The 24,960-nt window shown below is 43.8% G+C and overlaps 1 protein-coding gene across 4 annotated transcripts in view; it reads left to right on the plus strand.

The window, feature by feature from the left end:
• The first annotated feature begins 2,904 nt into the window (after window positions 1–2,904).
• ELK3 (ETS transcription factor ELK3) overlaps window positions 2,905–24,960 on the plus strand; it is a 67,255-nt gene continuing 45,199 nt past the window's right edge. For all 4 annotated transcript variants that reach the window (XR_008300413.1, XM_027071048.2, XM_027071049.2 and 1 more), the window contains exon 1: window positions 2,905–3,266. The gene's annotated coding sequence lies outside the window, so the exon portion shown is untranslated. The remainder of the gene's footprint in view (window positions 3,267–24,960) is intronic.

The raw sequence follows: 24,960 nt of genomic DNA on the forward strand, positions 1-24,960 counted from the left end.
TGGAAACCCAGCCCTCCTCCACTTTTTATCCATAGGGTTTAGTTGGGCTGACCCTCCTCCATCCAGCCTCAGCACCCTCCAACACATTATGCTGACTAACTCCCATCTCTGTTGAGATCTCAGCTCTTCTCATCAAAGCTGAGAGAGACTAACACTTTCTTGGCCAGCAGAAATTAATGATTCTGGGCCTCGTTACCTGCTCAAAAGGGGTCCCAAAGAAATTACAGAAATCTTACTCATAACCCATCTAGTCTTAACTCCTGTTTGTTTTGCAAGAAAAGCATAGAAAGAAGAGTGTGGATCATATGACACTAAATGCCACACTTCTTGGCTACTTTTTGATAGTGGGCAGGAAGCATGGAAAACAAATAGCAGTTGTTTTGGACTTAAAGTTTGTATCTCCCAAAAATTAACATCGAGGCCCAAACCCCCAATGTGGTGGTATTAGGAGGTGGGGGCTTTGGGAAGTAATTTGCTTGAGATGAAGTCATGAGGGTGGAGCTCCCTCATTAGTGTCCTCATGAAAAGAGACACCAGAGAGTTTCCCTCCTCTCTCTCTCCCCACATGTGTCTACTGAGAAAAGGCTATATGGGGTCCATGTTCGGCAGAGCGTTCTCACCAAGAACCACATCTGCTGGCACCTTGATCTTGGACTTCCCACCCACCAGAATGATGAGAAATAAATGTCCATCACTTGAGTCACCCAGTCTATGGTATTTGTGATAGCAGTCCAAGTAACAGCAGTTTTCCCTTAGAACGCCAAGGACAGAACCTGGAAACACATAAAAGTAAAAGTTATTCCCTGTGTCTTGAGGAAGAGCAGAGTCAGCTCTGAATTACTCATTCATATGGAGAGCTGGGAGTAGTGGTGTGGAGAATCTAAAACACCAGAAAAACTTCAGAGGTCTTCATTTGGCCTGAGGAACCCTAGGGCCGTCCATGTTTCATGTGTCCTTGAAACAGGGAAGCATTTCTTCGGAACAATCAAACTGCCTGATGAAAGCATGTACACCTTTTCTCTCATACATACTAGGATTCTCCAAAGATTTACTGTGAAGAAAAAAAATACAATAAAAATCATGAAAGCTACCAGCTTCGAATATACTTATGTCTGGCTTTGGCTTATACTTTTTAAAATAAAGCGATGTGGTGTTCTCAATTGTGTGTGAGTGATTTTTTTTCCTCCCTGAGAAGTATAATAAAGTAAGTTTACATTCTCCGAGTCCACAGATTGCTGGATCACACGGGGACATGGAGTGAACTCTCCTGAGTGACAAGAGAAGCCAACTAGGGATTATAATAATCCCTAAGGTGGAAAATTAGCTGTAGAAAATCAGGGGCTGATAAACAGCTCTCCTCCCCATTCCTTCTCCTGCTTTTGTGCCCTCTTAGCTTGCCCTCACCTCACGTTTTCCCACCCTTCTCAGAGACCTGGTGGGCCATGTCTCACCTCTCTGAACTATCCATACCAGCCAGGAAGCAAACGCTTTGGAATGGACTCAGGTGCTTTGATAGGCACTTAGGGGTTGAGAGCTGGTACCCACTTGAGTAAAATACAATGCCTGCCCTTTAGAAGCCCATAGTTAGTAGACAGAAGTGAGAGATTCACAAACAAATAGTCTTTAGAAAAGACTGCAAAAATAAGAAACCAAGTGGAGGAACTCTTAGCGTGTGTTCCTTTTGAGAGGACTCACGCCCTGTCCCTAGGGAATCTGACTTGATTGGTTTTGGTTGTGTATAGAGACCAGTAGTTTTTCAAAATACTCCCCAGGTGATTCTCACAGGAAGCTGGGCTGAGAACAGCCCCAGATCTACTGAATCAGGAATTCTGGCAGGTGAGACCCAGGTGGCCCGTAGTCTATCAGCCCCAGCCCCCCATGGGATGCTGGTACACACTCAAGTTTGAGAACCATCCGGCTGTCCTGCTAAGGGGTGGAGGCACAGAAATGGAGGGCTTCTGGAAGGTGAGCAGTTGGGGTGGAGCACAGTGCTGGGGGCGAGGGACCCTTTCACAGACCCCTCCTCCTAAGAGCAGTCTCAGGGCAATGGACAAATTCTCCAGTGACAGCCTGGCCTGAGTCCTCTGGGTGGGCCGTCCTTGAGAGATCCTGTGGCGTATAGCCCTGTCTGGCGACCACAGAGCCTCCTTCTGAAGCCTCAGTCACTCGGGCCCCCTTGGTGGCTGCTCCTTTCCCTCCGGAGCTCCTTTGCAGGGCAGGGAAGGTTGGGCCTGTGGTAGGCCATAGTAAACGGCCAGAAAGGTCTCTTCCTGACAAATCCTGGCTTCCAATTTATGGCTCCTTATTCTTTTCCCCAAAGTGGGCCCCCTACTCTGAGCTCTGGCTTTTTTTTTTTTTTTAAACTCTAGACAGAAACTGTGTCCATCCCTAGACGGAAACCGTGCCTCCTTTTCTGGACATCAAAACATCTCCTCCTAAGCAATCACGTCCCCACCCACGATAAAAGCAGCCCTTTGCCCAAAGCCACCCAACTCTGCACCCCACTCCCCGTGCCCCACTGCCCCACAACTCAGCCATCCCAGCTAACAGAAAACAGCCAAGTCTAGAGGCCTCCTCGCTTTGGGCCTTCCAGCCCAGGCCAACTGGGCAAGACACGACCCCACTGCAGTGCTCAGCGCAGAGACCCACCCCCCCCTCCCCGCTCAGGGGAAAGGAGGGATCCCCGGGTCCACCGCAGCCGGGGGTCCCCACCCGCGCGCCGGGGGGCCGCTTCTCTGGGTTTCTGGCCAAGCAGTCCCCGGCCTTGGGGAGGGGCTGCGGCCGCCCGGAGTCACAGAGGGTCCGGAGGCTCCTCCCCTGGGGTGGCCGAGCAGGAAGCGGGGCGCGCGGCGGGCGGGGGCGCGGCGCGGTGCGGGGCGAGCGCGCGGGGCGCAGGCGGCGGAGTATGCGCGGGCCTCGGCGGCCAGCCCCGGCGCACAGCCGCGGCCGGGGCGCGCGGCGCGGGGCGGAAAAGCCTGTTTACACAGACTGCACACCGCCTGGGGAATAATGCAGTAAAGGAAGTGAGCCGGCTCGGCCTGACTGCTCCAACTTCCTGCTCTCACACACACACCAGAGGGAAAAAAAAAAAAAAAAAAAAAAAGAGGAGCGAGAGAAAGAAAAAAAAAGGGGGAAAAATCAGGATCTCATTACAAGAGCAACAGACCGTCTGCAGACGCCTGTCAGCATGGAAAGTCGGGGGCTTTCGCCCGGTTCCTCCTAGAAATTCCCCCGAAGAAGGATCTTGAAAGCTCCCCCACATCTGGGTAGGTAGCAGGGGTTTCTGCCTGTTGCTCGGACAGTTGCAAAGTTTCGTCGGGGGTGCTTTTTCTTTCTTTTCTTTGGCTTGGTGGGGGTGGGGCTGGTGGGCGCCGCGGGGTGGGCTGCGGGCCTGGGAAGGGGGCGCCGAGGGGGATGCTCCTGCGCCCGCGCCGCCCGCCCGGCGGGAGCTCCGCGCCGCGTCCGACCCCGCCGGCGGCACCCTGCCCTGGGGCTGCGCTGCAGCTCGGAGGAGGGGGCGCGCGGGGTGGGGGGAGGAGGGGACGCGGAGACTTGGGGTCCCTGGGAGGAACGGCGGCGGGACGGGCTGCGTGCCTGGAGGCTGGACCACCGCCGACCTTCCAGCCGGGACTGGCATTCCCCTGGGGTGGCAGTGGGCACCGACGCTCCGATTCGGGGAGAGGACAGGGGTGGAGGGGGAAGCGGAGGGCGTGAGGAGCGAAGGCGTGGGGCTGGGGGTCGCTTCCATTCTCGTTCGGCAGGTGACCCCCGCCCGGGTCACCGCCCCAGGCGCACGCCCAGGTGGACCTTTAAAAGCCAGTGGAGTCTTTACTGGACACGGTTTGGGCAGAGGTTCGGGGCAGGAGACGGTCTTGGAGCCCCCAGCTCTTTAGGAAGGGGCTCTTCAGCTTGCAACTGAATGTTGGCCTGTAATGCTACTGTAACTTTCGGGAGGAGGAATTAAAATTTTGGAGAGTTAAAGAAAAATAAGAGGTCTCGGTTTTGTTATATTTTCTGAACCGAACCTTCGTGAGGACAAGCTGCATTTAGGTGGCGGGTGGGGGTGGGAGTAAGAAATGTTATTTCAGAAACTGCAAAAGGGGCTTTTTAGAAAAAAAAAAAAACGAGTGTCGGGAGAGTTTCTGGCTTGTCTGGAAACGGCAAGACTAATTGCCATGCGCTTCCGCTTTGAAACTGGCAGCAGACAGCATCTTGAAAATGACTCACTAGAGGAGCTCACAAAGAAACTGGTTTGCTCCTTCTCAGGTTTATGTATTTGTGCCTTTTACAGTTTCCTTTGTAGTGTTCGAAGGGTCCCCCGCCCCTTCCCCGCCGGCCCCCTCCTACCCTCCCGCTTTTGGAAGCCCCTGGCCGGTCTTTAACTACCCCCAGCACCCCAGCCCGACGGGGGCTGGGGGAGGCTGAGTTGTTTTTGGAAGTTGGCTGGGGAGAGGGTTAAAGGGATTCTGCTGCTGCAGGGGGAAAAAGTTCCCTGAATTTTCCACTGGCTGCTGCAGGAAGAGAGAGCCCCTTTAGTCATTGCTAAGTAATGTCTGCACACACACCAACTAATCTCATTAGGAGTTTCCGCTGCTCGGCACAGGAGGGGTTTTGTGCAGCCACTGTCAGCCCGGGGAGCCCTGTGCTGCAGAGGGAGACAAGTTACAGCTTTATTTACTTAGAGGTGCAGCTGGCCAACAACCTTTTCAGGGCACTATCTTGAAACTTTGAAGTCACTTTGGCCATTTTGGATTTCAGACTTACAGGTTTTTCTTTCCCAGTTGTGTGTAGGGGGTGTGTGTGTGTGTGTGTGTGTGTGTGTGTAAAATTTCTATTGCCCAAGCAGCTTAAACACACCCATCCTCTCTCTTCTGTGCTTATGTCTTTGTTGGAGGGGGTGTGGAAGGCAGGGAGCCAGAGGAGATGAGAAACTAAGCATGTTGCAGGCATATATTAATGAACTCAAATCGATTTCTGAGCCTTATTGCTTTATTGCCAAACAAAATACCCTCTGATCTCTCTCCCTTTTTCTCTGTCTGTGACACACATTTATTTGGGATAGGTCAGTTATGGGTTTCAATTTATGGGGATTATAAAATTACAAATTGTGTTAGGAGGGCATGTGGGTCAGACAGTTAAGAAGACTGTCCATAAGTGTTTTTAGAGTTTCCAGTAATGATCCTGCCTGCAAAACCCCCTGATGGTCTTTCTGTGCCAAATATAGCAAAATAGCAAAGGCCTTCTGGCCTTTTTTTTTTTTCCTTTTTAAACCTTTAAATGTTGGAAATGTGTCGAGTTGCTAAAAAGGGTAAAGAATTTTAAGAAACCCGATTGGAACTGTGGGGTTGCTTTATTGACAAGAACCTGTTGCTGGGGACATACTCTTGAGGGTTTTTGAGGTGTTGGCGTTTCTCTTATGGTCACAAAGCATGTCCTGAAAACAGCTCAACTAGGGTGTGAGTCAGTGGGCACAAGTACAGATGTCCCTAACATGGTGCCTGGCACAGAGTAGATGCTCAATAAATTGTTGCATCGAAAGCTGTGAGTAGGATAACAGAACTTATAATAAATAGATAAGGGGAAAAAAGCTTTCCAAAGGCTCAAGAAAGGCCCCTTGGAGCAAACTACAAACAAGTCTAGATAAACAGACTTTCTGGAGTAATTTTCTCCCCCTGGTGACATTCGGCAATATCTGGAGACATTTTGGTTGTCTTAACCAGAGGGGGTGCTATTGGCATCTAGTGGGGTAAAGAATTAGGAATGCTGGTACACATCTGGCAAAGTACAGAACAGACCCCCAAAGTAATTTTCCAGCTCCAAATGTCAGTAGTGGTCAGATTGAGAAGCTTTATTTACATTAATGATGATAAGTCTTTTATAGGCAGCCATTCAATGGATAGGACATTTACAAGTTATAAGTTGTACTTTTCTGCCACATATGTAATACAGTGTGCATGAATTTTCTCTCCCTTTCTGTCTTTTTGGTCAGTAATACGTAATAGAAGGACATTTAAGTGACGAATTGTGATGGTTTACCTTTGTGAGCTGAATTAGACCATCTCTGAACCTCGCTCACTTGATACTAATGCTTTTTGGACCAGAATGGCAATAGCCCAGATAGGGAAAGTAGTGATTTTTCAGCCCTGTTTGAATTTTGGAGTTTCCTAAAACATTTATTAAAGATCTCTTTTTCTTATTTAAAAAAATTAATAATTCAAAACTGTAATATACAGTAAATGTAACTCTGAGATCATATATTGAAATTTATATTTGTAATAACTTTTTGGAACTTGAATCTTTTCCTGAAATCGGTTTTAAGGTCCTTCCAGTCAGTGCGTATAAATTAAAATATTCCTTTCTTAGCTGTCAGATACTGGGTTTTGTGTGTTCTGTGCTACCCAATTATTTTTATATACCTATCCAATTCAAAAAACCAATATGGTTATAGAACATTACCTACTGACAAACCCAAAACACTAACAGAAAATTGTCCAAGGATGTGACTTCCTGGAGTAGAGTCCTTTTTTTTTTTTTTTTTTTTTTTGGTGATGGTGAATTACTGCCTATGAATTAATACTGCTTTGCTCCTTTCCAGTCCTAGGGAATGATTCAGCCATCTCCATGTTCTCCAGACCTGGGGTCCTCATTAAACTTTAAAAGAAATGGGTTCTCTATTCTGGCTGTGCCCTGGCTGCAGGCAGCTGGCTTCTGCCCTTTCATGAGGGCCTGCACCTACACATACACACACACACACACACACACACACACACACACACACACACGGGAGCAACACGGGTCATTTGAATGAAGGACCCCACTCTTGTCAGATTTTTCTGTATGTTTCCGGCAAGAGCTTTTTATGTCCTGGTTATCCATAATTCCCCCTTTGTCTTTGTAGATTGATTTATAGTATATTTGAGATCACACTAGCATAACAATATTTTCTAAAAGTCAGGAGGTTTTACTTCTGTTTTAAAAAATAGTTAATGTGAATTACGTTAGGAAGAGTCAGAAAACCACGAAGAAAAATATAAACATCTCCCATAATCCCACCGTGGACATTTTGGTGTATATTTTTTTCAGTCTTCTACAATGTGTGTGTGTGTATGGACACATACCCACGTACATGCACACATACATAAAACTTTTCATTGGAGTCATACTATCCTTGCTGTTTTATAACTTATTTTTACCTAACATATCATGTAACACATTTTCATAACTAGTACCAAGACCAAAATTACTACACATAGAGCATATATTTATTGATCTAATAAATGTGTTGACTCAACAGTGGATTGACATAATTTCTACATGGACTTGTTCAGTGTTTTTGTCTCTGCGGCTCCAAGTAATGTCCTAAGAATGCTGACCTCTTAAAAGACTGAATTCATATGTGCTGTGAAATTTGGGATTTTGATGAGTTTCTCTATGATTTAAGAATGAGTCATGATTTGCAGTAGAATATCAAGATGTAGTAACAGGAAGTCCAGGGCCCTACACATCAAAATAGAATGTTAGATGATGAAAAAAGAGAAGCTAGGTTAAACCGAAAATATACCTTGAACTTTAAAGAGGGAGGAAGAGGTCTCTTGCACACTGAGACAATTCTTAGTTATTAGTGTTTCATTTTATATCCAGAGAGTTTCCAAACTTTGAAATTGGTGTTTTAAATGGATTCGTATCTCAAGATTACTGTTGCTCATGGCCAGTTTGAATTAAGATCATCCAACTTTTTGGTTGAAACTGCAGCAGTGAGACTATGACAACTGTCTTTACCACCAAAAGTGCAGCCCCAGGAAACTGAGTTATCAGCATGTGTGTGTGTGTGTGTGTGTGTGTGTGTGTGTGTGTGTGTGTATAAAACCATCTGTTAACGAATCCTAAAGGCCTTCAACAATGGTAGATCATTCAGTTTAAGTAACTATTCTGGGCAGAAATTTGACTCCTTATGACTCCTGCCTATAACCAAAATAAAAATGGCCTTTCATCCATTACCTGAAACTTAACATATGTGTCAGCAGTTTAAAAATAAACCTTGAATTGGTCATTTCAATAAATTGTAATTTGGTGTGAATTGCCACTAGAAATTAGTAACTCATCGATGATATGTTTCAATTTGCATTTCCTGGAAGGTAGTTATTCAATTCTAAGAACTAAATGGGGTTATTTTATAATTCGTAAGACTTATTTGTATATTTTTAAAGAAATTAAGATGATGGTTATACTAACATTCTAATTTGAATTGGACTAAAATTAATTTACTCACATATCTGCTCTAAAAAAGGCTCTAAAGCACATGGTATCATAAGTATCTTTAAAGATTCCATATCTAATAATAATTCCTAATTTTCCACATATAAATATGGGAATGATGGGGTAGATATAAAACACACTTACCTAATGCCTTCTCTTAGACTGGGGTCAGGAGTCCTTTACTCCAAGCAGTAGAACAAGGAATCTGAGATCATAGGTGTCCTTTTTTTTTTTTTTTAATTGGGATATAATTTCATACATGGAAATGGACAGATCTTCAGTGTTTTTGTATACATCCAGGAGATCTATACCCCTTACCTTCAAATATAGAATATTTCTACCACCCCAAAACATGCCCTAGCTATTTCTTTTTGTTCTGACAATTTCATGATTCCACCATGTAGGTTATTAAACCCCAGAACACCTTCATAAAATACTGCAGTATTTTTATTTAATCTGCTTGGTTAAACATAAATCACTAAAATGTGTAGATTTCCTCAGCAATAGGATAGGAGGAAAAGTCCCTTCTACATTATTTAATGCCACTTAAGCTAACCCAAAGTAATCTGTGTGCTGCAGGAAAAAAGTAGATTCCTTTAAAACCAGTTGGGTTGAGGGGTGCCTGGGTGGCTCAGTTGGCTGAGCGTCTGACTTCAGCTCAGATCATGATCTCACAGCTCATGAGTTCGAGCCCTGTGTCAGGCTCTGTGCTGACAGCTCAGAGCCTGGAGCCTGCTTCAGATTCTGGGTCTCTCTCTCTCTCTCTCTCTCTCTCTCTCTCTGCCCTCTCCCATTCATGCCATCTCTCTCTGTCTCTCAAAAATAAATAAACATTAAAAATAATAATAAAAAAAACCAGTTGGGTTGAGACACTATCCCTCCATCTTCCTGGAACTCAGTTTTCCAGCTGGATGGTGAAGTGATCCAGGTAGAGACTGGGGTAATCCCTTTCAAGCCAAAAGTTGTGTTGTACTATTTTTTTGGAGTAATGAACTTAAATTCTTCTAAAAGTTGTGAAAATGTGAAAATTTTTACTGTCCTCTGCAAACAGCCAACTTTCAGACATAACACAGCGATTTAAGTGAAGTATTCTGTGGTTGGAAAAGGGGTTCCCCATAAATTTCCCCTTCAATCCCATTCTGGCCCCTTGTTGAGTGAGGAACACTTGAGGAAAGGTTGGTATTAGCTGCTGTGCTTCATTTCCTTCCTTTTTTAAGGTTTGTGACCAGCATCACAATATCTAAATGGCTTATGGTTGGGTCATTCTTGGAGACACCAGTGACTGTGTGTGGGTCATATGCTGAGTAGGCCCAGATGGGATTTTGATCACAAGGTTTAGTCCCTGCTCCTTCCTTCCTATAGTCTTTGAAAATGGTGTCCATCCTCCACTGCTGTGTCTGAGGGGGGTCCCCTGTTCCTTCTTGCCTTCTCTAGTCCCTTGTCTACCCACAAGCTGGAGTGATCCTTTATACACAGGTCTGACTGCCTCACGCCTTTGCTTAAAATCTCCCAGTGGTTTCTGCCAGGGTAAAGACCCAAATCCTTAATGTAAGCTGTGATTTGGGCCAGCCACCCTAGCTTTTCATCCATTCCTCAGACCGGTCGTGAGCTCTTTGGCCACTGGGCCTTTCCAAATGCTGTTCTCTCTCCTGGGAATTCCCTTCCCTGCCCCCACTCGCATAGATTGTTCTCACTCTGTGTTGCCAGTTTGTGGCCATCCTTCAAGGCTCAGCTCCCACTGTCATTTGGTGATCAGCCCCGGCCTCTGGAACCCCTGCCACCTTTATTTACAGGTTTTCTCATTGACCTGAATTCTCCCTCTCCAAATTCTTACTATCCAAACGTAGGTAGTGAACACTTTGTGATCTATATTTCTGGAGATGGGTCTGGTGTCCCTGATTATTCGTTGATACTCATTATTCCAAACTCAGGAGCCAAGTAGATTTGATGGCACAGCCTCCCTTGTTACCCAAAGTCTCTGCCAAACCCTTGAATCCATTAGATTCGGAGAGTGAGGGGTACCCGCGCATGAAAGCGCCATGATGTGTTTCACGTCTGTGAAGTCTGGAAGCTCCTTCTGGGCCTGTTCTGTTTTTCTCATCCTCGTATTTATCCCAGCACGTTGTCCAATACCTGGCATTCATTGAATTAGAAACAATCTGAAGGGGAAAAAACTTGCCACTGGACTTGATAAAGCACTTTATTGCTATGCATAAATCCAACCCTCTCCTGGACAGTGAATTATTTGGGATTAATAAGAGGCATATTTCTTGGTTAAATCATAAAGCCAGCCAGGAAGAAACTCTATAGAGGATATGTCATTTTCCAGAGTTTTTATCCAGACTTATAAGAACGGTACAGAAAACAAGTTTGTTAATATCTGAGAGGACAAACCTCAGCCCTGTTGCTGATATCGGTGTTATTCCTGGAATGGTTGGCTAACAGTTAATTCATAGGTCAGTACAACTTGGAAGGATCTTGATGTAAAATTCTTTCCATGTTAAAATTGATCATTGTATAGCAATCATCATTAGTCTTTATCAAGACTTCAACTGACCAAGTTTTCATAGTTCTTTAGGCTGTATTCCATAATATTTACAGTTCCAAGTCCTTCACTTATACTAAAACCTGCGTGTGTAGCTTTTGTTTGTAACTTTTTGTAATTAACGGATGATGTTTCTGATTAATTTTTAAAATAACAAAAGACTCTGCCTGTGTATTTGAAGGGATGAATGACTAATATCTACATTGCTTTTAGTGGAGGAGGGCTAGCTCTGCTGTGAATTTCAGCTGGTTTTGCCAAATAGCAGTTTGTTGATAGTCAAACCTTGATTAACCAGAACATATGATTAAGCAGATTTCTCTTTCTGCAGTTAACTGTCAGAAGAGAAGGATCAAAACAACAACAGCAGAATAAGCCCCAGAATTTATTCCAGGATGTGCTCCTGGGTAACTTCAGGGATTCTCTGTAGGAATTAATTGCCAGGATTCTCCTACGCTATCTGCACCTGCAAGTTCTCTTCATCCTCAGTAAGATGATACCAAGGCCCAGAAAGGTCAGAATGCTCGATTAAGCAAGAAAAGGGGTAGACGGTCATCCAGTTTCTGAACACTTAGAGTTAAGAAGAGCGCTTCTCTGGTTAATACTCAGTGAACTGGAAATATAGTCTCCCTACTATCTCCTTATTGGAGTTTGGAAATTTTTCCTTTAAAGGCTAAAATATAAGCCTTGGTGATTGGAGTTCACTTGAAAGTGAAAAAGATAAGCATTGACAGGTGTGTGTGTGTGTGTGTGTGTATGTGTGTGTGTGTGTCTGTCTGTCTGTGTGGGTATGCCTCCACATATGTTGGCAATAAGAGGGATGCAGGCATCTAAGAGAACATGGTACTGTATAATCTCAGTTCGTGCTCCTTCTACATCCAGAGCCACTGTTCTCCTGTAGGATCTGAACCCTAATTCTGTACAGAGGACGGGAGCATAAGGGAACATTTGCTAAAGTTCTCATCCAAAAGCACCATTATTTCACTGTGAGAACCCAGAGAAAACTTGGATTTTTAAAAAATATAATGTATAGGAGAGGAGAAAGTGAATATTCCTGATAATTTCAGCAGGTCCCATTAAGAACATACAAGAAGAGACCAAACCCTTCAGTAGTCTTTGGAAGACCATATATGGATGCAGGTTTTGCATTTTGAAATCTTCTGGAATCTAGAATCCATGAGCGTTAGTAGGGAAGTTATTTCTGCTAATCCAAGCCCTGATCCAAGATACTGATCACTTAGACCAGAAGGTGTTGGGTGGTAGAGAATTACTTTTTACTTCTATTTCATTTTTTCTTTTTAAAAGTATTTTAGAACGAATATCTCCAAATTCTACAGGTGACATTCTGAGTGCAGGTTGGGAACTGATTAAGCCCCAAGCAGACCTAGGTTGTCCTATCCATGCTGAGCCTGTAGCAGAGGGCTAAATTCATCTTTGAGAGTCAAGGCAAAAATACCACTCAGCCCTCGACATTCCCTGACTTCGCTTCATTCACTTCTTTGGGTGCCTTAGTGCTAATTCTCAGTTTGGCATTTAGGATACTTGGATAAATTGAGCAATTTTGAGTGGTGATAACATTTTCTTAAAGTGAATTACTTTCATTACAAAGGTATGGGCTGTTAGAAGATGCCTTGAATCAAACAAATGACCCACGTACATGGAGGTTCTCCAGAGCTTAGAGTGTTTGCTCTTAAATAAGGGCATTGCCCTGCTCTGATTTAAATCAGAGCCGAACCACAAGCACAGCATCCTCTTCCAGACTTGGCCACATCCTTTGCTTTTTTTTTTTTTTTTTCTTAACCTAAATATTAAGACCTACTAATTTGACTTTGGGAAAGTAGAAACTTTAAGACCTTGACATAGGAGATCATATATGCTCCAGCTGATTAAAATGTAGGAAGGGTGACTTTCTTTAGCAAGAGGGAGAAGATCATCTACAGCAAGATCTGGCTGTTATTTTATTTTTTACAGTTACTATACTCTTGCGGAACAATAATTGGAAGAGTAGAGTATCAAGTTGTATGTGACATTCCAGGAAAGGGCCAAGCCAGGTTAGTGGATGGCAGCTTTCTGAATGGGAAGGAAGGCACTTGATGGGAAGGCATACCCATCAAGACACTTTGGGGTATGTATCTGATGTGTGTTTCTGATGCCACCAACAGCCATTCTCTTCCATCAGATGTTTTTACAGAGCTCTTGAAGGTTAATATGTCTGCATTAACCAGACACAAATGAATAAATCATCGGTCTTCACTGGATGACAGTTCTAATGGTTTTTTTGTTCATTTATTCAGTACATTTGGGGGGTTGATAAATAGGTTTAAAATAACATGGCATTGGGCGAAGATTAGTTTTGAAGTCACTCTTTGTCTATTTTTGCGACAGTTTTCTTAGAAATAACTGTACTCCACATGAAGATATTTTAAATGTGCTCCACTTACTGTAGCTTCTCGACCAGTCGGACTCGATTTTAAATAGACGTTCAGTGGAAAATGAGATGCGTTTTGTGTGCCACTTTATCTTAATGCCATCATATTTTTGCTTTGTGTTAAAAAGAACTTGATTAGAAGTTATTTAAGTTTAGATGAAACTCTGCGTTTGGTACCATAATCACCATATGTAGCAAAATGTACAAAAATGTGAGAGAAACGTGCATGTGGAGACCGTAAAAGCATAAAAGGGATAGTCTACCTTCACGGCTTGAGATGCAGCTAAAATCCCCCACAGGTGTCCACCACATGAGCAGGTGATGACATTTTGAGGACTGCAGAGTCACCGGTTTTTATAGATCCTTGCAAAATGAATATATTATCCCAGCAGATTATGTAAAACTGGTGATGCCTAGAATTTGCATTTCCTAAACCATGAAAGAGTTTTGCTGAGAAGAGCACCCAACGAGAGCTGAGCAGCTGAAGTGACCACAGAATCTAGAAGCCGGAGGGGCCATTTCCTTGCTTAGCTAACCATCCGTGTAAGGCAGCGCCTTGTGCTTCTCAGCAGTCTCTAAAGATGTCACAAATACCGGTAACTCGTAACTATATTTGCACCAGTACTGTAAACAGCAGGACCCAGACACAAGCTGACGCCCGTATTATCCAGCTAAATCGCGGCATTTCCAGGAGCCATCACGTTTTGGCCTATGTTAAATTTCAGAAACGGAAAGGAAGAATGTTTATAATATTAGCCATTTGCAAATTATCAGCGCAAGTATGCTAGATTATAAAGTTTTAACACTGATCGTATACTTCTGAAGAATATCAAGATCCATTAACTAGTATCATTTTCTAGATATACTGTTTAAAAAAAAAGACCTATAAAATGGTTTCTGTAGATTTACTCCAGGAAGAGGGAAAGATAACTTTGCCAGGAGTGCAGATGTTGGGGAAAGTTGTCTTTTTTGTTTGTTTGTTTTTAATGTTTATTTTGGGGGGAGAGAGAGAGAGAGAGAGAAGGAGGAACAGAGAGAGAAGGAGATACAGAATCTGAAGTAGGTTCCAGGCTCTGCTGACATGGGGCTCGAACCCAGAGAGAGAGAGAGAGAGAGAGAGAGAGAGAGAGAGAGAGAGAGACAAGGAGAGAGAGAGAGAAGGAGGAACAGAGAGAGAGGGAGATACAATCCGAAGCAGGTTCCAGGCTCTGCTGACATGGGGCTGAACCCACTGTGAGATCATGACCTGAGCCAAAGTCCGCTGATTAACTGACTGAGCCACCCAGTGACTTAGCTATCCAGAAATGATAGAAGAAATGATACTTTATTACTTTAAGTTCCATAGAAAAGACCAGAAAAGTTGCTCTGGGAAGACCACGGCTTCTCTCCCTCCCCAGGCTGCTACTAGGGCCGTGAAGGAAAGCTGGAAGGAGAAGGTCAAGGGTTCCTAAGATTAGTAGCCTGATGTGTCATGCATGCGTGAGAAGCAGCCACTGGTGAAGAGAGACGTGTTCTAATGCTAGTAAATGAAGCGGAGACTGAACCACTCCTGGAGAGGGTGTGGGACCCATGGCGGCTTTGGCAGGACAGGGAGCAGAAACAATGGTCATACCGGGGAGAGATTTGGAGGCACGGGAGAGATGGGCCAAGAGGAAAGGCTCTGTACCTTTCCCTGGGTGGAGCTAGGGAGGGAGAATTGCCATGCAGATGTTGGAGGTGGCCCAGACCGGGTGCAGCCTGGCCAAGGGAAGAGGAAGGCGCACACAGCGTTACCTTTCTGTCAGGAAATGCCCAGAGCTGCAGCAGGTCTGGGATGCTGAGCACAGCTGTGCACATTTCCCCGTCCCCAGGGTCCCTCGGGACTCCTCCAGAGAGGAAGAGATGGTGTCGCAGCCCACACCTGACCCCACCGGGGCCTCCTTCCTCCCCCACCCCGGTGTCCGCTCAGTGTGTGTGGACACATGTGAGAGAGACGGGGAAGATGATGTTGGTGATCCTTTGGCTGGGTGGCATTTGAGGAACAGTTCCAGGAAGAAGAGCACTGTTATTAGGCAAAATATATCGCTGCTTGGCGTTGATGGAAAAAGAAGTGGTGTCCAGATTTTTAGTTAGAAGAGCTAAGGCTTGCATTTTCTTTGACTAAATGTATTTTATCGTGTGTGTGTGTGTGTGTGTGTGTGTGTGTGTGTGTGTGTGTGTATTTTTTTCTAACGTTTCCACTGGGTGGTGCTGCGGGAGTTCCTACCTTTTGCCTTGGATCTACCCTTCCCAGAAAGACGCCTCTAAAGCATAATAGGAGGAAGTCCTGATTTAGAAAGATTTTACAGTTTCAACACAATAGAAGGGTTTGGAGGATGCTCTGGCAGGAAATGTTTTAGTTTCTGGATGTGGAAAATTCACCATCATTTTGTATCATGCAGAAGTTTTCTTACTATGCTGGGTATATATTCTTTTGGCGGTTACCAACTTATTATTTAGCACAGAAAAGCTTTCAAGTTTATCTGAGAGATTACGGTTTCATCCTAGTGAAAGCAGTATGTAAGATTTCCTTTATTTTTGACTTTTGTAAAACTATCATAACAAAAAGTAAGCAAACATTTCCTGATGTTAAGACAACCACAGATTTAAAAAATATCTCTGTTAAGGTTTTATTTGAAGCTGAAGGCATTGTTCCATTCCTATTTTAAAGATAATTTGTACAGTGTATTGGCCAAAAGGATAACTTGGATTTTTATTTTCAAAATAAACATATAAAGTCTTTCAATTTGATAGCACTTATGTATGGAAGGGGATAGGGCTGGTCTTATCCTTGTTTTACAGATAAAAAAAAAAGTTGAAACACAGAGAAGTTGACGTCCCTGCCGGAGATCATGCAACTCTTTAAGGCCGTGGCTGTCATGAGAATTTATGTTCTGATTTCCAACTTTTCCCCTTACGCACAGGATCAAGTTTCAAATATAGGAATAGGACAAAGTTTAGGTAAAAGATTTTCCATTCAAAGGCCTATGAAATATAAGAATCAAGGGTAGTATGGGAGAGAAAATACCCACTGGAAATTAGGAAGCTCCACTCAATGGAAGCTCACATTTAAGGATGGTTGGCAAGATTTTAAGTAAGTTGTACTGAACCCAAGGCAGCATTTTGTTTTCATGTGCTTGTTATGATCCTCCACGAAATCCCAAATATTGCTCTCTTAGAACTTGAAACAGGGCTTCCCCAGAGGTGTTTGTTTTTAAAGGAACAAATGTGAGCTTCTGCTGGGTGCCACTCTAGGTCCTATCATGTGGTTTCAGAGGGGCTCCCAGTCTGTCCCTGTTCTCAGGTGAAGTGACACCCACGATTCCTTTTATTGTTTGGAGGAATGCAGGCAGGTTTTAGACCCCATCTCTGGAGCCAGGCTCGGTCCATAGAATTTCTATTCTTGACTCGCATCCTCTTGTTCCACTGGCTTGTGTATACACCCCAAGCGAGAGGAAGACTTCTCCTGCTGAGGAGGAGCTGAGTTACAGAAGGTGCAGCTTCCCACATTTTGTCTTTATTAGCAAGAGCCAACCTTGATTATTTAGTGTTGAATGAACCTGGAGTGGGTCTAAACCAACATACATGTCTTTTGTTAAGAAAAAAAAAGTTAATTTTTTGGGGGGAGAGAGCGCTAGTGGGAGTGGGGCAGAAAGAGAGGGAGACAGAGGATCCAAAGTGGGCTCCGTGAGGACCGCAGAGAGCCTGATGCAGGGCTCAAACTCACGAGCTGCAAGATCATGACCTGAGCCAGATGCTTGAAGGTCTGAGCCACCCAGGCATCCCAACATGCAGATCTTTTTAAAAGGGAAATGAGTTTAAAAAAATGATGGTAGCATGGGTTCAAAGTCTCTTTCTTAAAACAGAACCAATCAGAATAACTGGAGTCACAGAGGAGGCAAAGCCAGAAATGAACAAGGAAATTTCCTGATTTGATTCACAATGGGAATGTTACATGTCCCACTGAGTTAAAATGAGACTTCTCGCTTAGCAGCAGTGAGATGTGCATGCAAGAAATGAAGCCCCTGCTGGAGGAACAATGGTGAGAAGCTGGACGTTGGAGCCAGATTTCTCTGGGTAGGAGTCTCTGTCCATGTCAATGCTGTGGCCGTGAGCGCCTTATTTCACCTTTTAAAGTCATGACTTCCTCGTGGAGGATTAAATTGAGATGTGTATGAAGTGCTGAGCACAATGCCTGGTACATGATAAATTCTCATCAAAATGTTAAGTGTTAAAAAAGAAAAGCTCCTATTTAGAGAAGGAACAGATTTTTATTTTGGTACGAGCCCTTTTCTTGATTATTCCATGGACTCTCAGTATTGCTGGTCAGGGAGGATATACCTAACCTTTCCTTTAGAATGGGGCTCTTGGAGCTTTATAAATTATCTTTAGTGTTTTATGAATCATGTTGACATTATGTGTATTTTGTAGTTTACCTCCCCCCACCACCCCGGAGACTTTTAGATTCTCAAAGAGATCCATGGACCCAAACACAGGAAGAAGATACTGTTCTGGAGATGTGACTCTGTGTGTGTGTGTGTGTGTGTGTGTGTGTGTGTGTGTGTGTGTGTTCTATGTATATGATTATATGCTTTAAGTTGCCTATATGAGATTGTGGATATTTGACTGGTTTTTGAGCCATAAAAACAACAATTTCATGTAGTTCAACCTAATGGTGGTAATTGTTAAGTAATGTAATTTGAGACAGTGTCATAATGAAAGAGACTATAATGAGGTATGAGTATAGCTTATTTTCATACGTTATTTACCAGAGCCTCACAAGTCAAACTTTGTCAGGGAGCCTTGGACCACTGGTAATCCTATTTCTCTACAATAACTTCTGTGTACAGTACTCTAAAATAGACTTGATTTTCCCCAGGGGTTTATTGGTAGCTTTACGACATCTAATGAATCATTTTTCTAGTTCCATGCGCTTTTGATCCAAATGGCTACTGTTGAAGAAGAATTTGCTTAGTATTTATTCCCTATTGAATTCATAGGGTTAATTACTCTGAGGAGGGAAAAACAGTCTCAGTGAATTTTCTTGGGCAACGAGAATAGCTGTGTTCTTTCAGAAAGCAGAGTTTGGCCGTCGTATTGAGGGTTAAAACAGAGCTGACACACAAAGCAAAATGAAACCAGAGCTGCAATTACAAAGTGGGACAGATGTAGGAGGCCAGGTTTCCTGTGGCCCATTTTCCAGTTTCCTGCCTGCAACCTGCAGAAGAGGAAGCTGAGTGTTACCAAGTATGAGAACTAAAGGGGGACGACGTGCTTCAGGCCAGAATTAAGATGTGCTCAAAACACACGGGCAACAAAAACAATTGCAAAGAAAGTGAACGTTTGGGTTTTAGTCCAAAACTGTCTGGGAAGGAACAACCCGTCTGTTTAAAGAAAAGACATTTGTCAGTAGAGCCTGTGCTTCTCTGTGAGATTCAATGGGGGGTGGGGGGGGTGGGGGAGAGACCTGGGGACTGTCCCCGGTTGTAGGTACCTCTTTGTGCAGTCCTACTCATCTGTCAAGACGTGGTCTGCTTTTTAAATACAGTTGGTTACCTGAAAACATTTCCCCTGCAGTGCCCAGGATTTCTAAATCTGTTTCCTGGGCATGTTGATATATGAGAGAGGTGGATGTGGTTAACCGAGTGGCTATAATGAACTATAGCCTCACTTTGGGAAGGCTGGGTGACCAGTTGGCTGCTTTGATCTAGCAGGCTTGTGTTCCTTTAACTGCCCAATAAAATTTTGTGTGATGTTTTCAAAGAAGAGATTAAATGGAGATGTGTGTGTTTAAGGCTGCAGAACGCACACTCTGTGTGTGGCTACCTGACGAGCCAAGTGGGGAGATGCAGGGCTCATGCAGTCAGAAGATACTGGAGAAGTGAGTAAGTCCATCTTTCTCCTGAGATAAAAAAGAGATGAATAAAATTATTCTCTGTTTGGACTCATTACCACATTAAAGAAGAGCCTCCGAAGTCAGATATTACAATCCCCTCCTTATGGGTAAAGAAATTGAGATCGAAGGGTGCCTAGGTGGCTCAGTTAAGCGTCCGACTTCAGCTCAGGTCATGATCTTCCGGATTGTGGATTTGAGCCCCATGTCGGGCTCTGACAGCTCAGAGCCTGGAGCCTGCTTCAGATGCTATGTCTCCCTCTCTGTCTCTGCCCTTCCCCTGCTTGTGCTGTCTTTCTCAAAAATAAATAAACATTTAAAAAGAAATTGAGACCCAAAGAAATTTAGATTCCCTACACACCTGTTTAGAAAATGCCTGTTCGCCAGGTGCCATGTTGGAATTGCTGATGACACTAATGAAATGATGGCCAACATCGAGTAGCTCCCCCTGTGGAAGCTTTGTTGAAGGCTCCATAGAAGGCATATGTGGAGGCAACAGTAAGTCTTGTGGAAGGCTCGTAATGGATAGGGCAGCGTGCTGAGCTTTCCCCATCACCGTCCCCCTCAAATGGACTTGCCTCTTTGAGGTACAGAGAAATAGGTGTGTGCTTCTGGGGCAGCCAATTCTTTATTAATCCTCTGGCTTGATTGCTCCCTGCTGCCTCTTCAAGCGCAGAAAAGAACAAACTCTGTACCAGAAACACTAGGAAATTTGGGGATGTTGCCAAATTAGGGATCATAGAAGTGCCCATGTGAGGCAGCATAGTGGGAAAATAGGCCATTTTCCATCTCAGTGCAGGTCTATCTGAAAATACGGGATGAGATGGGCAGGGTTGTGCAATAGTGGGGTGGGATGGGAAATGGCATGCATATACAGATGAAGGAGGAAGTAGAATGGCTCAAACGTGATTTCCCAGCCCAAGTTAACGTAGTCATCCATTTACTTGTCCAAAGGAAATTCACTTATAAAAAGTCATCCAGTGAACCAATCAAGTTGGTTCTAATTTACCCAGAGACAATACAGTTTCCAAAGTTTCTAGTACAGTGCCTTCCTCCTCTCTTTCCTCAGATGGAAGAGTTATTTGAAAAATTGTATTTGCGAAAACATTGCGAACTTATTATAAAGTGTGAATAAGTAGACTGAGCAATGGCTCCTCTCCCTCTCTTCCTGTTCACCTTGCTCTTTAAAAAATGCACACTGTGTATATGTCTCCAGAATGAATGAGAATACAAACATTTGCTACTAAGTAAAAAAGAGCTTTGAGGGACTTGAACTTGGCCTCACAGATGGCATTTTTTTTTAATGCAGGGGTTGACGATAATTAAAATGCCGTTTGAAAATAAATTTAAATAATCCTTGTCCCACCTTATAAAAATAATGAAAAAGACTTCACGTCTGGGCATAGTTACCAAATGTTATCCTCGTTTACTTAATGCCTTAAAGGTGTTCTGTACTGTTACAACCATCTCAAATAATACAAAGTGTTGTTTTCCAATTCTTGATAAGTATAGGGTTTGCTTCATATAATGAAATGGTTTCTGCCCTTCCTCTTGGACCTTGATGATTTAATGGTATACAAATGCTTCCTAGATGCTACTCTGGACAGAGGAGTGGAAGGTAAGAGAATTTTCAGTACAAAGTGTTAACATTCAACCTCCTTTCTCTAACCATTCAGGTTTTAGCAAGCAGAAAGACATGTACTTATTGAGCATCTGCCTGCTCTGTTTGGGTCTTACATAGGCACTTTTCTTCTTTCCTTGTGCTCTCTAATTTCTGACTGAAAAAAAAAATTTTTTTAAGTTGGCTAATTCCTTTAGTTGGCACAATTTGTAAGCTTTAGAAAATCAAATAGTACTGTCCCCTCAACTCCCACCTTAGTGTAACTTTAAAAATGAAACCAGGAACATGCAAAGAGAAGTGATAGGTTGCCATCAATAGAAAGAAGAACAAATAGGTTGGTATTTCAACTTCTAAGAATGGAAGCAAAAACCTCATGCTTTGCATAAAGCGGTTCTGCGCAGCCCCATCTCCCATTAGGATGTCTGGCGCCACCTTGTGGCAGACAGAGAGAATGCCCACTTCCCAGAAGAGGAAAAGCAGCTTCTTTGAGTAGAGGCAGCTTGAAGAGGCTCTACAGGGGCAGGCCCACGCTTTGTGGGGCTTGAAGCTTAAGCAGTTTGGAGAGACCCTCTTGGTACCTCTTTGTACCACTCCCTCCAAATTAGAAATAAAGAATTACTAGAACCCCTAGCAATGAGGTGGTTCCTGAAGCGTTAACTTACACTATTAATGTCACTGTGAGTTAGTCTCGGAGCTCAGGTTCCAGGTGCGAAAGCAGGGCTGGCAGTCATGGGGGAACTGACTCTCCCATCAGCCCAGTAGCTGCTGGAGGTTTGGTGGAATTGGAGGGAGCACATCACGCCTGCTACTTGGTGACTTCTTCAGGCTCAAGTGGGGGAGGTTGCCTCTGGGTAAATTGCAGGTGCATTTTGTTCCAGACCCCCATCCCAATTCTTGCTTTGGCCTTTGCTCTTGCTCCTCTTCCTGTGGAAGACGTCTGCTTCTCTCCAGTCACCCCTTTAAAATTGTACACACCCTTTAGTTTAAAGGATGAGTGCTCACGCTCGCTCCTCTGGAAGGCCTTCTCCAAAGGAGTCTACTCCAAATTCTCATGCATGTTCCTTTGAGGTATTACAGAGCAGGTAAGAGTACACGTTGTGGCGTGTGCTAACCTCAGTTTTATTTATTCGTCCATTCATGTGACAAATGTCTCTTGGGTGTGTAGTGTGACCTGTCACTGATCTAAGCTGGAGACACGTCGACAAGCAAAACAAAGGTTGGTACTCACCACGTCGGCATTCGGGAACAGTGCTTCTCAAGCCAGCAGGGGAAGAGGACCAGTGTTTAGAATTTCCAACATACGGTAGACTGATAATTTTGTGAAATGCAAGAAAAATTAGGTTACTAGGAAAATAATGACCAAAGATACCAAAACATAAGCCCGGTTTTTAATTAGTGATTTTATGGGCATGAAATGACATTTCAACATATACAATTGGAATAAATGTAATAAGAAAAAGAATGACAAAAACCAAATATTCATTGAAAATGCATACAAAGGCAAATAATGTAGGAGTTCATTATTAGTACTGGTAACTTTTTGCCATCCAGTAATTTTAACCAAACAAAAAAGGTTCTAAGTGAACTGGTGATTCCCTGTATTAAATGCCTGTAAGTACACTTTAAACAAACACCACATTTATCAATACCTCACGTTTAGTGTAGAAAGAGTTTGCTTCTTGCTAACTGATGAATTTAATCTAGGTTGGATACGACACTGCTACTTGCAGGAGATGATGTATGTAAACTGTTTCTGTGTTTTGTTTCAATGACACTGAAGAGAAGCCAGTCTGATAGAGGTATGTTGACAGCACTAGAAAGGAGATTTTGAAACCCATTTCCACAAACTTGGCATATTAATTTTTTTAACTTTCATCTAAAATCAAGTATTTAAAAAAATTTTTAATGTTTATTTTTGAGAGGGGAGGGGTGGAAGGGCAGAGAGAGAGGGAGACACTGAATCCAAGGCAGACTCCAGGCTCCGAGCTGTCAGCACAGAGCCCAATACGGGGCTCGAACTCACGGACCGCAAGATCATGACCTGAGCCGAAGTCGGACGCTCAACCGACTGAGCCACCCAGGCGCCCCTAAAATTAAGCAAGTATTAATAACCTAAAACAAAGCAAGTATGGCTGCATTTTAAAATTCCATCTTCAATCCATTAGTTGCCAGTTCCCACAACTTTCCCTGTAAAGTTATAATTATATTTAAATCTTTTAATCAATGAATTCTAGATTTTTTTGTATACTCTTGGGTTACAGTTGAAAAACCTTGAATATCACACATTTTAGCATGGTCCTACTTCGTGATTCTGACTTGTGCATAGCTTGTGCCAGTAAGATGAGCCTACACTGACACATACTCAGATGTAGTGATAATGACAAATTGCAGTAGAAATCTCTATATACTTATTCTGGGTTTTTATACTCCTCTTATCTTGGACTGGTGACCAACAGTTAGCACTGGTGTGTTGACCACATACTGCATAGACGGTTCTAGGGGGCACCAGCTCTTCCACAATTGGTCCTCAATTTTCTCATCTACAAAGTGGGAATGATAAATATATCTGACCCATAGAGGTGTAACACAAATTGAGATAATACAGGAAAGTGCTCTCCCCCTGTTTCATGAGTGTTGGTTTTTCCTGGTCCTGTGGAGGGAGCAGCGTCCACTTCTTTGTGCAGGGCATTCATTAGGCCCCCAGGAGCCAGAGGAAGTGTGACTGGAGTTAGTGTGCTGGGGTGGGATTGGGGGCTAGTGCCCTTGACTGGAGGGAGAGACATGGAGATGCTGCAGGTGTGATAGTGGCACGTGGCCTGGGGGCTCTCAAGCGGGCAGAGGAGGGCACCAGGGATAATGAGAGTGATCGCTGCGTTCAGTCTATAGGATCCTTCTCTGTGCGGCTCCATCCAGATTAAAGACTGAATCAAGGGTAGTATTTGCATTCTTTAAAAATAACAGAGTTGGAGACACAGACCGGGGGTGGAAAGTAACAGTCTGCCTCGGTTTCTCTCCCAGTCTGTGCCAGTAGACAAGCCCTTTACTGTCTACTGGCGTGGCGAGCCCCACCCCTCTGCATTCCGCATCTGTTGCCCTGACAGGCCACGGGGAACGTACCTGTGTGGGCTCCATCACCAGTGGTCATAAACATGCCGTCACAGATGTCCCTTCGGTTGTCACTTTAGAACACTTCTCTTTTCCTGACCAAACAGCTTTCATCTATGTGACTCCCTGCCCCACACCCTCCAGGAGCACAAGAGAGATGGAGCAAAACTAGCCCTAAGGGAGGTGTGGGCACCCAGGGGCTCACAGCAGCTTGGAGGCCTCAGGCTAAGCATTTTGAACTGGTGGTTCTTAAGCTGGAGTCCGCAAATATGTGCCCAGGGATCTGAGTTTTCTCAGAACTGAAAAAAAAAAAAAATTGTCCTTTCCTTTTTGATGGTAGTCTAAAAAAATATAAGCATGTTTTGAGTCACTTTATAAACAGCAGTCACTGAATAGCTGAAGATCCTCCCTGGATTCCAGTGACTGTATTGGAGTCCTTGCCTAATGAACAAACAACCAAACTGATACAGTATCTAAGTGATGCCTTTGTGCCAGGTGAAAGCAGCATGCTCTATGAAGAGGTTTCCTTGTTGCTTGAAAAATAATAGTAAACATTTGAGTAACACTATGTAGCAGGTATAGTTCAAGTGCCTAATTAGTAATTCAAGCAATCCTTCGAGCAGCCCAGTACTACCATCATCCCCAGTTTACTTATGAGGATAATGAGGCACAGAAACGCTAAGCAACTTACCCAAAGTCCCACAGCCAGACAGGACCAGTACTTGAATTGGAACCCAGGGAGGCTGGCTTTTGAACCTGCTCTGACCCACCGTGTAGACTTCTAAATAGACAAAGTGGCTCACTCCCTCACCTGCTACGATTTGTAGGGAATACTTGTGCTTTGGTGAAAAACTGCATTGTCTAGAATTCAGGAGAAAACCCCTCTGGGCGATGTGATTCTGATTTTAGGGAAGCTGTTTGACAACTTTGTTAATTATAGATAAGTGACAGCAAAGTAGTGATTGTCTAGAGACATGCAAATCCTGTTCTGTCCTGCAGTGTTCAGTGGGCTTCTCCCCCACCCTCGGTTTTGCCCCATTTGTGCATTCATTTCAATATTTCTAATCTATAAATGCTTCTCTTATTCAGGTATTTTT

This window comes from Acinonyx jubatus, chromosome B4, assembly GCF_027475565.1.
Source record: "Acinonyx jubatus isolate Ajub_Pintada_27869175 chromosome B4, VMU_Ajub_asm_v1.0, whole genome shotgun sequence".
NCBI lineage: Eukaryota > Metazoa > Chordata > Mammalia > Carnivora > Felidae > Acinonyx > Acinonyx jubatus.